Source organism: Schistocerca serialis, unplaced genomic scaffold (assembly GCF_023864345.2).
Source record: "Schistocerca serialis cubense isolate TAMUIC-IGC-003099 unplaced genomic scaffold, iqSchSeri2.2 HiC_scaffold_1353, whole genome shotgun sequence".
Classification (NCBI taxonomy): Eukaryota; Metazoa; Arthropoda; class Insecta; order Orthoptera; family Acrididae; genus Schistocerca; species Schistocerca serialis.
Genome location: NW_026047573.1, coordinates 2,344,596 through 2,359,953, shown reverse-complemented (window position 1 = coordinate 2,359,953; position 15,358 = coordinate 2,344,596).

Below are 15,358 nucleotides of genomic sequence, written 5' to 3'. Positions count from 1 at the left end.
CGATGAAAGTGTTTGTTTTGAACTTCCGATGGTGAAATTTCAGCCGTACTGAAATTTTTGTGAAGCTCATTGATGTTTGTTTCGTATGATGCTCTGGAACTCTCAGAAATGTCGGACGAAATAACGTGTAGTGATCGCCTTCGATTTTAGACAACTGCTTCGTGAGCATGGATATCATATATATACTAGCTCCATGAGCTGCTTGTAGAGATACTTGCTTTGCACGGCCGTCTACTTGTTTAATTCCAGGTATCCAAGAGTGGCCTTTCATCGACACCAACACAATGTTGTGACAGTTCCTCTGCACACGAAACACAACGTCTGCAACTGCTGCAACTATAATGATCGTTTCAAATCAGGGATGCAGACTGTTTGCTGTCTACGTCTGTGTGAATAGTAGATTCGGCGCAGATCCCTCAGAGTAGTTGGTGGGTGTCGTCCTTAAACAACCCTTTCCAAACTATTCCAGGCAGGTGCGATAGGGTTCTTGTCTGGAGAACATGCTGGCCACTAGTCCAGTGACGTTATCCTGAAGGAAGCCATTGACAAGATGTGCACGATGGGGGCGCGAATCGTCTTCCATGAAGACAAATGCCTTGCCAATACGCTGGCAATATGGTTGCACTATCGGTCGGAGGATGGCATTCATGTATCGTATAGCCGTTATGGCGCCTTCCATGACCACCAGCGGTGTGCGTCGGCCCCACATAATGTCACCCCAAAACAGCAGGGAAGCCCCACCTTGCTGCACTTGCTGGACAGCGTGTCTCCAACGATTGTCTCGAAGGCATATGCGACACCCATCGGTGAAGAGAACGTGATGCCAAACCTGAGCGGTACATTCGGCATCATGTTGGGCCCATCTGTACCGCGCTGCATGGTGTCGTGTTTGCAAAAATGGACCTCGCCTTGGAAGTCGGGAGTGAAGTTGCGCATCATGCAGCCTATTGGGCACAGTTTGAGTTGTAGCTCTACGTCTTGTGGCTGCACAAAAGCATTATTCAACATGGTGGCGTTGCTGTCAGTGTTCCTTCTTCGAGCCATAATCCGTCGGTAGCGGTCATCCACTGCAGTAATAGCCATTGTGGAGGAGGGGGGGGGGGGGGGGGGGGAAGCGAGCGATGGGTGCCATCGGCAGTTCCTGTCTCTGTATCTCCGTGTCCGAACATCGCTTTGGTTCACTCTGAGACGCCCAGACACTTCCCTTGTTGAGAGCCCTTCCTAGCGTAAAGTAACAATGCGGACGCGATGGAACGCCAGTATTGACCGTGTAGGCATGGTTGAACTACAGAAAACACAAGACCTGTACCTGCTTCCTGGTGGAATGACTGGAACTGATCGACTGTCGGACCCCCTCGTTTAATAGGCGCTGCTCCTGAATGGTTGTTTACATCTCTGCGTGGGTTTAGTGACATCTCTGAACAGTCAAAGCACTGTGTCTGTGATACAATATCCACATTCAACATCTATCTTTAGAAGTTCTGGGAACCAGGGTGATGAAAAAGGTTTTGTGACGTGTTAATTTACTGAATACGTATACGTATATTTTTTTAGTCAGAGTTAGAAATGATACCAACGTGTACATAGATGATTCATATTTCTCATCACGGTACACGTGAAAGATTGTGAGCGAAACTGGATGAACAGGACAGGGCGCAGCCCATACGCTAGTTCGGGAACTACGGATTGAGGATGAGCACGAAGCCGGGACATTCCTTCGATTGACGAGCGGCGAGGTGCGGTTTCTTCTAGACTCCGTCCATAACGAGACAAAAGTGAGACGAGCAGTAAGATTGCACCACAGTGATTGTTGCCTACCGCTTCACTGTAAAAGCTTGGACTACCTTACCTTAAAATATTTTATTTCACAAAAACGGTAGATTTAAATGTACTGCGTTCCGATAACAATCAGCATTTTTCATGTGATTCGTGCTGCAACCTACAGTATCCCTTTCGAGACCCTGTTTGCAGAATAGGCAGGATCATTAAAGAAGCAGCTACGGTGGTCTGTAGGGATGTGAACATCTAAGCAAACAATCTGACTGGAAAAGAAATCTCATTATTTATTATGAATTCCAACATTGGTAATTTTTCCATTGATATTTTTGGATGTTCTGGTTCTGTATTTGCTTTGTCGTGTAATACGTATTCATTATTTTTTCAACTATGCTCAAAATACAAAGAAATTCCGGCTACACATGCATAACAGATTGCTGAAAACGCAGTTACACTACATAGAATTTCTGCAAATAGTTAAATCTTACTGACAGCTCTTTCTCATCGAGAATGGTGGTTTCTTACATATCCAACAAAGCGCAGAAGACTGGCCACAAAGATACAGCGCCTACTCGTCATCACCGATTTCGTCTAAATTTATGGTGTACGTAGGTCTTGGCATGAAATAAAAAGGCCAAGCGTTGAGAAAATATTACATGCACTTTGCTATTGCAACTCTGTGACGTCTATTTTTATTGCAAGAAAAAGAATTTGATCAAAAAGCTACAAAACTGCTCTTACCTCACAGAATGATAAAAATAAATCACATTCCGAGAAGACTGCATCTTTGTGCGTCACCAGCTATACTATTTGGCGAAACGATGCGTTACGCAACAAACTGTGAGGTAGAGAGAACCTTTCACGAATGTGAATCAAGTTTGCTTCGCTATAGAAAATTTTAAGTAAAGTTGTGCAATAAAAAAGAGGCGTTCATAACGTGTGTAAGATACTGAGAAAATTAGTGCTCCTTGCTTTTACGATGAGTATCACTACAGCAAGTGACGCCTTGTATGAAAACATTAACAAATGCAATATATTGACCTATACTTCGGTTTATTTGCAGTGCAAGTGACGTAAAGTTCGAAGGAAAAATTGTTGCACATACGAACTCAACCCCACGACCTTCTGATTACCGTTCTGCACGACATGCATCGTCCAACCAGCACCAAAAATACTGTTTTTCTGAACGTTTGTTGATCTGGAGTTCCCACTTGCGTCACTTTAATTTCTAGTCAAGTCCTGCATACATCATGTACCTGAACGAAATCGTGGTGAGCCAGGGCGGTACCCTTGTCATTGCCACAGCAGATTTCGAGAGAAGCTGAATTTTCCCTCATCGTCTCGACGCGCTACATGGAAAGCACGTGATAACAAGCTCGACTAATAGTGGGAGCCTTTTTATAAACGTAAACGGCGACATAGAACTGTTCTTTTGGAAATGGCAGATGCAAACTATATGTTTGCGTTGACTATGGTTGCAATGTGTGAGTATCTGACAGATGCATTTTCTAACAGTGCTTTGTTTAAGAAGCTAAAACAGTGAACTATTCTCCTGTCGAACGCCTCACCACTTCCTGGTAGGAGCATTCCAGTTTCATAAATTATAGTCAGGGATGATACTTGAGCAAGTAAGTCTTTCTTGCTGAATCTAGGCTCTATTAGACGTCAACCTGCCGCAGAGCGTGTTTTTAACCGCCGGCTCTACTAAAAAGTTTCGGCATTTTAGTTATTAGTTTTAGGGTATTCAGAATGCCATTGTACTTTAACCCAAACACAGTATCAAACAGTCCTGACTAAGTGTTCAGTCCATAACTTCTTACTGGTTCAAAACGTGTCCTCTTGTATGGGTAATGGGATGCGTGACTGTGGATTCCATAAACAGAGATCTCGTGCCAAATCTCAAGCGTGATGGATGCAATAACGGAAATTGCTTTTCCACTGCAACGAGGGAAACTAAAAAACGCGCCTATATCGCGAAAATATGCGAGGGACGGGTTTAGGGACTACAGCTATTGAAAGTGAACGGAGATCTCAGCGAGCCAAGAACTGCAAGGTTTCTGGGAATAAAGGCTTTCGGGAGACTGAAATAAGGCCAAATACTACTGTGATTTTCGTTTTGTCTGTACCTACTTGCTCGGTTTCTCATACTACCTAGTTCTTCGTCAATCTCATAATGAGAGCAAAATGAGGGTGAGCGTATTTACTACCAATCCCGTGCCTGCTTTCAGTGTAGTTTACTGTGCAGCTGCCTCTGAAATACCCTGCGGAAAACAAAAATTCATCTTTAACTACCTCCTGAGCTTCATTTCCCTCCTCCTGCAGAATCAATAACAGAACCGCAAACTAACGCAAAACAATTATGGACTTACCCACGTACTGTATAGCGCAATAAAATTTTTACGTGATTCTTAGGCAATCTGCTGAATGTTTGTCCTCAGTATTTCCAAACATGTTCAAGTTTCTTGAGGGAAGTCATTGCCCTGCGTATGCGATTTTTCATTTTGAAACGAACACTTATTTCATGATTTTTCGCTATTAGCTAATTTTGTCACATTGTTCATTTTCAAGCTACCTGGTTGTCACATGACGAAAGTTGCAGCAGCTTCAAGAACAGATAAGAGTCAGAAATCTACGTAAAACCTTCTACAAACCGCCATGACTGCGAGAAACTGTTGTCACATATCTTCCACATATTTGTGTGAGGGAAGCTCCGTCTAATCGCATATTTAAGAAGTCACTTGGGAAAGCGGTGGTAACTGGCACAACCTACAGACGTATCACTAGACAGCACACTCCACATAAAATGTAAAATTATGAATTAAATTTGGTATCACCGTTAAATGACGTTACAGGTTTCACAGATGCCAATTCTTTATGTCAAGTGATTAATTGCAACCCTTGTAAGGGTCTTTGTCGCTGTTCCACCATAAAACGCATTAAAATCCGTTGGTTCGTACTTCAAACAGATCGTCCAAACAATAAGACGCAACTTTACTAATGTTTCTACCACATGCAGTATATGATTAGCAGACGTGAGAATTTTTTTCTTTACAACGTAGTCGTACCTCCATCCGTAGTTCAAGGCAGTATTTTGTCTAGAAGCTTCGCATATCTCTCAAACATTTTAATCATTAGATTTTCTGCCTAACTTAGTTCAGGCATACGTAGTAATGAGCCTTTGGCCAAGGGTTTATTTCTTTTGTTTAAGCTTTTTATATCTCTGACGAAACACTCGTGCAGTTGAATTCGCTGAAATGAGTCATTTAATTTTAAAACGTTGACAGTGTCATGTGCAATTTTATTTGAAATGCGAGCTAACGGATTTTAATGTGCTTTTGGCTGGCATAGCGACAAAGACCAGTCATTTCAACCTGAAACCAGCGCTTTACGAATTGTTTTTTAGTACCTGTCCCTTTGGCATGAAACCCCCGATTCTGTGGCAAGACCGACCTTGTGAAGATTCTACAGTTTCAGTGACGAAATTAAGCAGACTGGTTCCAATGACAATGTACTTTGAGACAAACATTGATGTCAGCTTCAGCAAATTAGCTGTCATGAAACTCAGCTATATTAAGATCATACAACCGTAAAAATATACTTTCCTTTGACACCAGGGTCTCACAGCTTCTAGATCTACCTGGATACATCACGCAACAATTCTCAAAATTGCTGGTGACACTGGTTAAGTAACGTGGACTTCCCATTACTCAAACTACCTTCCACAACACACAGAATAAATAACAGTTCTTACAAAACAACAAAAAGTGTTGAAAAGAAACGAGCTTTGAATAACAGCAAGATCAAATTTCATTAAAAATAAGGTAGCTAGGAGGGATTGGATACACTATCCCACGCAGAAGCGTCAGATAAACGGGATAAGCTTAGTGCAAAGTGCAGTACGCTAATATCGTAAAAATATCAAAAGCAGTATGTATTCTTTTTGATAAGAATTTCTTATCACCAGCAGAAAATGTTATGGGCATCTACCATGAGATACCAAACCATACCACTCAAAATCGTGAAGTTTCAACCTGAGAAGGTTATGGGAAATGAAACAAGCAAGGTAATCCTAACATTAAAGAACAAATACTCAGCTGTGACGTCGAGCCCTGAAGAAAGTGCATTGAAGGAACCACAACTTGCCTCAATCTGCAGTATTAAGGAGAAAAACTTAGTAGTCTAAAAAAAAAAAAACACTGTTAAACCAGTGCTAAGAAGCGAAGTAACCTACAATAAAGGCTTCAAACTAGAGCTCAGTATCATTGTCCCCTAGATTTAATATAGTTTTTGAAATGGTTATTTTAAATAAATAAATGCAGCATGGCTTTAGGAAAGAATGGATGAAGGAATGAAGAGAAGAGGTATAATATTACATCTTTCCAAAGCCTCTGACAGTCAGCCGTGGGTCGCTCATGAAATTTAAGGCATACAACATTCAGTCACTGTTAACTTACTATAGCAAGCAGTGCACCGAATTACTACTACTACTACTACTACTACTACTACTACGACAGTTCTTCCACCTTCATCTGGTAAGCTATGCTGAAGACACCACCACCCTTCTATTTTACCAGCAAAGCTGAGGGATTAGAGGCATTTGAAACTGAAGGAGTGACAGAAGTAACCACGTATTTTCCTACATTGAGGCCTAAATCCTCAAGTCAGTAAATCTGTTACTAACATTAAAACAATTTGCTCTAATGAGGATAAAATAATATATGTGATATTAAATAGGAAGAAATAGGTAACAAATTTCTGTGTGTCCTTCTGGACAAAAATTTTCGTCACGTAAACCACATCTATTCTGTGTGCGAGAAAATAAGCGGTGGGTTCCACCTGATACGCGAAGTGGCAAAAACAGTTCCAGCTCAATCCCTAAACATGGGATAATTTGTTAATCACGATACTGAAGTGTGCGGCCGCGTGGCAGGACAACACGTGAATACACTGTTGGTATTGTAGATAAAGGCAATGAGGTTAATGCACAGACTAAGGTCCGGAGAGTCCTCGTGTGAAATCCTTGTCTGACAAATATTTAACAATATATTCCTTATATTTGTATTAACTTACTATAGTTTTTGTGAACAGTAAAAACAAAGCAAGCAAATGTGATACACGCAACTACGACACTAGAAGTGGGATAACAAGATCATTCAGAGGACAAAAATATAAGAATAGTCCATATTTTAATATGGTATGTATGGTTCAACAAGCTGCCACATACTTTAAAAATCTGTGGAACAGGGGGTTAGCTTTCCTAGTAAATACCTGTTTGCATTAAATGAATTCCAAGCTGAAGGCCCTCGATTGCAATATGTAATATGTAAAGATGAATGTATTGTGTATCACTACTGTATGTATTGTTTATATCAACTGATCACTCAACTAACGAATGACGTTTGGAAAAGGGACCAGCTTAATGATGGTAACAGTACTTACTCTACCCAACACCACATCGAAAGTAGTTCACAGGGGCGACTTCTGAAGCATTCCATATAAAAACTGGCTTCAGACAAAGTGACAGGCTAACACTACTACTCTTCAACTGTGCACTGGAATATGTAATGAGCGAATGGTAAGAAGATAATCAAAAGAAAATAAGAATTGTGTGTGCGACAAATGAAGTTTCAACTTCTTGGGATTTGCTGATGCTCTTGCTCACCTAGCCAACAATACTCAGGAAATAATACAAGTTAAATCGCTACAAGAAACAGCACAGGAAATTGACCTTAAAATATCATTCGGAAAACAAGATTACGTTGTCTTATCCGACTTGCAAATTAAATTACAATATAACAGGGAATCGAAACTGAGTTACGTATTGGACACCTCCCCTCCCCCTTGAATTTGTGGCCGTGGCGTCAAAGATTCGTGGAACATTCCTTTGTCTAGTTTATGTTACAAGGTGGCAAAGCCAACTAATGTGACAGTAGAATGTATGGTCGAGGTAACAAATTACCTAGTAGCGAAGACTAATATCTACATCTGTGCCATATTGAAAAACGGTTGGGGGGGGGGGGGGGGGGGGTCCAATACGCAGCTTTTACCCAAAACTGTTAATAAATTTGAATATTTACGTGAAATCGTAACAATCTAAATGAGAACTAAAAATGGCAAAATACAGCAATTGAAGAAAGAAAAATACATTACTAAACAACAAAAAAGCGTGTCTATAGATGCTAAATTGAACTATTAAACAGTTACACGACCAGAAATGTTATATGCAGCTGAAAAATCTTCAAAATTACTACAGCAGAAATGGACCAAAGACAGAAAGAAGAATTAGGAGACCAACAATATTTCAGTAAATGGGCATCGGAGAATATACATAGACATACATAAAATCATTGGATAGTAACTCCGAAGTTAACAATACACAAGAAAACAGAACTAATAACTAACACCATCACGAAGTATCGCGTATCGTTCTTTGGACATCTTATGAGAACACCACAGAAAAGAATTAGTACAGGAGTAATAGAAAAGCTGTGGAATAGTAAGAGCAACATTAAATGCGTCACACAAATTTAGGAAGACATAAAAACTGCAAATTATAGAGGATAATTAAAAAATCAAAATACTGGAAGACAGGCAAACGAGACCCCAAACGAAGATCAGGGGAAGAACTACAGGAAGAGTCGTCTCGTAAGAAGAAAGAAAACATCCGAGAGAACGAAGAAATATCGACCAGACAGATTAAAGCACCCTTTACGTAACAAATTTTAACACTCCTTGCACAACCACTGTGTTATTAATCGCCATATTTAATTATTACTGAACAATTGTATTGCAGAACAACACCAAGAAATTCTATAAACCTTCGTAAATTTAATGGAAGTGCTTACATCAAGTACATAACTTAATAATTATGATTAAATAGTCCACGGAGCCGGTCGAAAATGGAAATAATTCGTTTAGTCTCAAATTTTCAAGCAGTGGTAAAAGGGAGCGCCGTGAGCAACATACTAAGAATTCTGATAGGAGGAAAAGCGGTGGGGGAGGATAGAGTGTGAGGAAGTTAGTGTAGTTGGAGACCACTTTTGTACGCGTTTCTGTAACAACTCGAGAACAGACTACTATTACAAATGCATACCGTTAAAACATTGAACTGCATTACATACGCTACAAAAATGCTCTATTCATTTTGTTTTAGACTGCGCGAATACAGCTACAAAATATTGAAGATCTCGTATTACACGGAGGCCCTGTAACTTTGGTGTTTCGTCTAGGTAAAGCGTGGTATTGCCGCTCCCCCCCCCCCCCCCCCCCCCTCTCTCTCTCTCTCTCTCTCTCTCTCTCTCTCTCTCTCTCTCTCTCTCTCTCTGACTGAGAATAATAACACCTTTCCAGACCAATATTAACCAAAAAATTTAGCACACGAAGTTCTGCACAGTAAGAACAATCCAAATACGCAAAACCAAAACCCGTGGCATTGTAACTTCGCTTGACCTGTATTGCTTGAACGAAACCCTCCATACCAGATACTCACACACATCTCTGAAAACTGATACCGCACATTTCACTTGGTCATTATAGCAGAAAAAAGAAAGCCCATAGTGACGAAAACAAACACATTGAAATCGTAAAAACCCATTACGTAAACCTTCACATACCATATCTAACACGAAGTCCACAGTACAACAAACGAAAACTCTCCAGACATAGTACAAAAAATATGACCAACCAATAATGGTAAACTGATGTCGACACCTACCAACCACTAACAACTGCCAAATACCAACAAGAAAACTTCCTAAATTAATGGAAAGAATCGTCCGTTATTGGTCGAACACCCTTCACCCAGAGCTTTTCGAGTTGGATGGATACGAAATCTGAAGTCATATGATGGAAGGAAAACCTGTAATGCAAAAATAAACAGCGCAGCCACTGCTGACAAAAATCAACCATCTATTGAGTCGAAACAGGCAATATAATAATGTAATATGTCTGATGTTTACTGTAAAAAAAATATTCACAATGAGCAAGCTATTAGACAAGTTGTATCAGAGGGCCGGTTCAATGAGTGAAAGATACCTTAATTTCGGCCATTTTTATTTTTACCTGCATAACATGTTTACAAGAACATCAACTAAAACAGGAACACTGTCATTTTCTTAAAACTTAACGTCCCTGCGAAATACAATTTACAAGAAATATCAGAGTTCACTTACCATGGCTGTTAACTTGATCCAAAAGTCGTCCCCTCTCGCAAACACCAAAAACTCTCCTCCTCTCGCACGCAAACACCAAAAACTCTCCTCCTCTCGCACGCAAACACCAAAAACTCTCCTCCTCTCGCACGCAAACACCAAAAACTCTCCTCCTCTCGCACGCAAACACCAAAAACTCTCCTCCTCTCGCACGCAAACACCAAAAACTCTCCTCCTCTCGCACGCAAACACCAAAAACTCTCCTCCTCTCGCACGCAAACACCAAAAACTCTCCTCCTCTCGCACGCAAACACCAAAAACTCTCCTCCTCTCGCACGCAAACACCAAAAACTCTCCTCCTCTCGCACGCAAACACCAAAAACTCTCCTCCTCTCGCACGCAAACACCAAAAACTCTCCTCCTCTCGCACGCAAACACCAAAAACTCTCCTCCTCTCGCACGCAAACACCAAAAACTCTCCTCCTCTCGCACGCAAACACCAAAAACTCTCCTCCTCTCGCACGCAAACACCAAAAACTCTCCTCCTCTCGCACGCAAACACCAAAAACTCTCCTCCTCTCGCACGCAAACACCAAAAACTCTCCTCCTCTCGCACGCAAACACCAAAAACTCTCCTCCTCTCGCACGCAAACACCAAAAACTCTCCTCCTCTCGCACGCAAACACCAAAAACTCTCCTCCTCTCGCACGCAAACACCAAAAACTCTCCTCCTCTCGCACGCAAACACCAAAAACTCTCCTCCTCTCGCACGCAAACACCAAAAACTCTCCTCCTCTCGCACGCAAACACCAAAAACTCTCCTCCTCTCGCACGCAAACACCAAAAACTCTCCTCCTCTCGCACGCAAACACCAAAAACTCTCCTCCTCTCGCACGCAAACACCAAAAACTCTCCTCCTCTCGCACGCAAACACCAAAAACTCTCCTCCTCTCGCACGCAAACACCAAAAACTCTCCTCCTCTCGCACGCAAACACCAAAAACTCTCCTCCTCTCGCACGCAAATAGCCAAAACTCTCCACCTCTCGCACGCAAATAGCCAAAACTCTCCACCTCTCGCACGCAAACAGCAAAACCTCTCCTCCTCTCGCAAACAGCAACAACTCTCCTCCCTTCCAAACAATAAAAACTCTCCTTCCTGTCAAACAACAAAAACTCTCCCCCAAACAACAGCAGTAACAAAACTCAAAACAGTAACAACAAAACTCAAGACAACAGCAACAAAACTCAAAACAACCGCAGCAACAACAACAAAACTCCTCTCAACAACAAAACTCCTCTCAACAACAAAACAACGCCGTAATACTTCGATCTCTACTTCTCTAATCAAGTAAGACGAATAACCCTCAGCTGTTCGTGTCATCCGTTGCAGCCGTCAGGCAGATCACGTGACTCGATAACAGCGCCTCTTGTGGCGCCCCACCAACTGACCGTCTGACAAATTGGCAGTGTGTCGGTGTTTTGACTGACCGACCGACGAACTTTTATTGTCGGGATGTCGGGCGCGACCGACCAGTCGACAACCGAACCAAGAAATTGTGTCGTGTGTAGCACGATCGTGCCAATCGCATGAGTAAAACTCCTGTTCTGACAAAGCTCTCGGAATTAAATACTGTTGTAATATACATTTCGACGTCCGAGGCGGACGAAACTTTAAGGACAAAGTTTTTAGTGAAATTCAAAGACTGCATATGTTTTCGCGACACATCGTGCGAGGAGTATAACAATAGAGATGCAAGAAATGATGCACTTTTTTCATTTTCTAACGAATCCATAGTGGTTTCTCTATGTGCAACACGTGATTAAGCCTGTCTATCTTCTTTATTTCTGTTTTTACATTTTAATTTCCCTGAAGTCCAAAGTGTGGGATCTTTCATTTTTATTTATTTATTTATTACAATTCTAACGCCAAGCGCAGGGGTTAGCACACTGGACTCGCATTCGGGAGGACGACGGTTCAATCCCACGTCCGTCCATCCTGATTTAGGTTTTCCGTGATTTCACTAAATCGCTCCAGGCAAATTCCGGGATGGTTCCTTTGAAAGGGCACGGCCGACTTCCTTCCCCGTCCTTCGCTAATCCGATGAGACCGATGACTTCGCTGTTTGGTCTCTTCCCCCAAACAACCCAACCCAACCAAACAATTTTAACAGTCACAAAATGTTTTATTTCTTATGTATCTGTACGGATGTAGATGTAGCAGATGTATTTACTAGATGATGCGCGCCGCCCTCATGTGTAGTCCTTCTTGTTCAAATATGAAATGAGATTCTGAAATTTGCAGGTCATCTTTTGTACTACATCCGTAAGTAAATTAATAACGTTTTCGTGATCGTCTTTTGTTTTATTTATTTTAATTTATCATGATTTATTACCTCTGTCAGCTATAAATCTCGTTGTACGTTTCCCGAATAATTTTAGTTAATAATTGTAGCGGTATGAAAGTACTGAATCTTAGGTCTGCCGCCAGTGGCGAGAAATCGTAATACAGCTAACAGTCTCTCCTCGAAGTTTAGCACCTCTCTCAGGACTGCATTATTTTTCCTTTAACAAACGTTTTATGATGTCCAGCAGCTTCGAAATGCATTATTCACCCTTCTAAAATAATCAGGAAAATTATAAGCTCCCAGCCTGAACATGGGTGTATTTCTTCCCTTGCATTGGCCACTTCTTCGCCCACAGCTTTCTTTCTGCATTTTTCCCTTCTTACCTTTAAAACAGCCAATGCAAACCCCGTTATTATTTTTTATGAAAAACCAGGCCGGATCTCTTAGAACAAAAACGCAGTGAACTGAAGATAAAACAAACAACAGGGCGGCACTATAATCGCCGAGTACAGTCGGTTCGGACGTGTGTAGGCTGCGATCAATTTGGTCATTCTGTCATCCGATAAATTAGTGTGTAAGTGCAGGAGCCTTGTATACTCAAATATTGTTCATTTAGACCCTAAACCGATGACAAATCCGTATTTCCTGCTTTCCGACGCTGAGCTGTCTCTGTTTCCTTTGCCTGGTCTTTGATGATAGCCAGCGCAGCTGCATAAATCTTTTCGTTCTGGTGCTAATTTTAATTACTTCCGGTTGAAAAGTGGACAATTGTTCCCAAAGTACGGAGCACAGGTTCTTAGTGACACCAATTTCGTGGACAAATTGTGGTTCCCTATATCTGGACCAAATTAATTCCAATTTCGTAGGGGGGGGGGGGTGTAGGTTAGAGTTTAACGTGCTGTCGACAGCGAGGCCATTAGAGACCGAAAAATGGCTCTGAGCTCTATGGGACTTAATATCTATGGTCATCAGTCCCCTAGAACTTAGAACTACTTAAACCTAACTAACCTAAGGACATCACACAACACCCAGTCATCACGAGGCAGAGAAAAACCCTGACCCCGCCGGGAATCGAACCCGGGAACCCGGGCGTGAGAAGCGAGAACGCTACCGCACGACCACGAGATGCGGATATTAGAGACCGAGCACAAGCTCGGACTATGTAAGGGTGGACTAGGAAGCCGGCCGTCCCCTTTCACAGGAACCATCCCGACATTTTCAGTACGAAATTTAGGGAAATCACGGAAATCCTATACCTAAATGGCCGGACGCAGGTTTGCACTGTCAACCTGCCGAATGTGAGTCCAGTGTGCTAACCACTGCGTTACCCCACTCGATAATTTCATAGTATCCAGAATGAGATTTTCACTCTGCAGCGGAGTGTGCGCTGATATGAAACTTCCTGGCAGATTAAAACTGTGTGCCCGACCGAGACTCGAACTCGGGACCTTTGCCTTTCGCGGGCAAGTGCTCTACCAACTGAGCTACCGAAGCACGACTCACGCCCGGTACTCACAGCTTTACTTCTGCCAGTACCTCGTCTCCTACCTTCCAAACTTTACAGAAGCTCTCCTGCGAACCTTGCAGAACTAGCACTCCTGAAAGAAAGGATATTGCGGAGACATGGCTTAGCCACAGCCTTGGGGGATGTTTCCAGAATGAGATTTTCACTCTGCAGCGGAGTGTGCGCTGATATGAAACTTCCTGGCAGATTAAAACTGTGTGCCCGACCGAGACTCGAACTCGGGACCTTTGCCTTTCGCGGGCAAGTGCTCTACCAACTGAGCTACCGAAGCACGACTCACGCCCGGTACTCACAGCTTTACTTCTGCCAGTACCTCGTCTCCTACCTTCCAAACTTTACAGAAGCTCTCCTGCGAACCTTGCAGAACTAGCACTCCTGAAAGAAAGGATATTGCGGAGACATGGCTTAGCCACAGCCTTGGGGGATGTTTCCAGAATGAGATTTTCACTCTGCAGCGGAGTGTGCGCTGATATGAAACTTCCTGGCAGATTAAAACTGTGTGCCCGACCGAGACTCGAACTCGGGACCTTTGCCTTTCGCGGGCAAGTGCTCTACCAACTGAGCTACCGAAGCACGACTCACGCCCGGTACTCACAGCTTTACTTCTGCCAGTACCTCGTCTCCTACCTTCCAAACTTTACAGAAGCTCTCCTGCGAACCTTGCAGAACTAGCACTCCTGAAAGAAAGGATATTGCGGAGACATGGCTTAGCCACAGCCTTGGGGGATGTTTCCAGAATGAGATTTTCACTCTGCAGCGGAGTGTGCGCTGATATGAAACTTCCTGGCAGATTAAAACTGTGTGCCCGACCGAGACTCGAACTCGGGACCTTTGCCTTTCGCGGGCAAGTGCTCTACCAACTGAGCTACCGAAGCACGACTCACGCCCGGTACTCACAGCTTTACTTCTGCCAGTACCTCGTCTCCTACCTTCCAAACTTTACAGAAGCTCTCCTGCGAACCTTGCAGAACTAGCACTCCTGAAAGAAAGGATATTGCGGAGACATGGCTTAGCCACAGCCTTGGGGGATGTTTCCAGAATGAGATTTTCACTCTGCAGCGGAGTGTGCGCTGATATGAAACTTCCTGGCAGATTAAAACTGTGTGCCCGACCGAGACTCGAACTCGGGACCTTTGCCTTTCGCGGGCAAGTGCTCTACCAACTGAGCTACCGAAACACGACTCACGCCCGGTACTCACAGCTTTACTTCTGCCAGTACCTCGTCTCCTACCTTCCAAACTTTACAGAAGCTCTCCTGCGAACCTTGCAGAACTAGCACTCCTGAAAGAAAGGATATTGCGGAGACATGGCTTAGCCACAGCCTTGGGGGATGTTTCCAGAATGAGATTTTCACTCTGCAGCGGAGTGTGCGCTGATATGAAACTTCCTGGCAGATTAAAACTGTGTGCCCGACCGAGACTCGAACTCGGGACCTTTGCCTTTCGCGGGCAAGTGCTCTACCAACTGAGCTACCGAAGCACGACTCACGCCCGGTACTCACAGCTTTACTTCTGCCAGTACCTCGTCTCCTACCTTCCAAACTTTACAGAAGCTCTCCTGC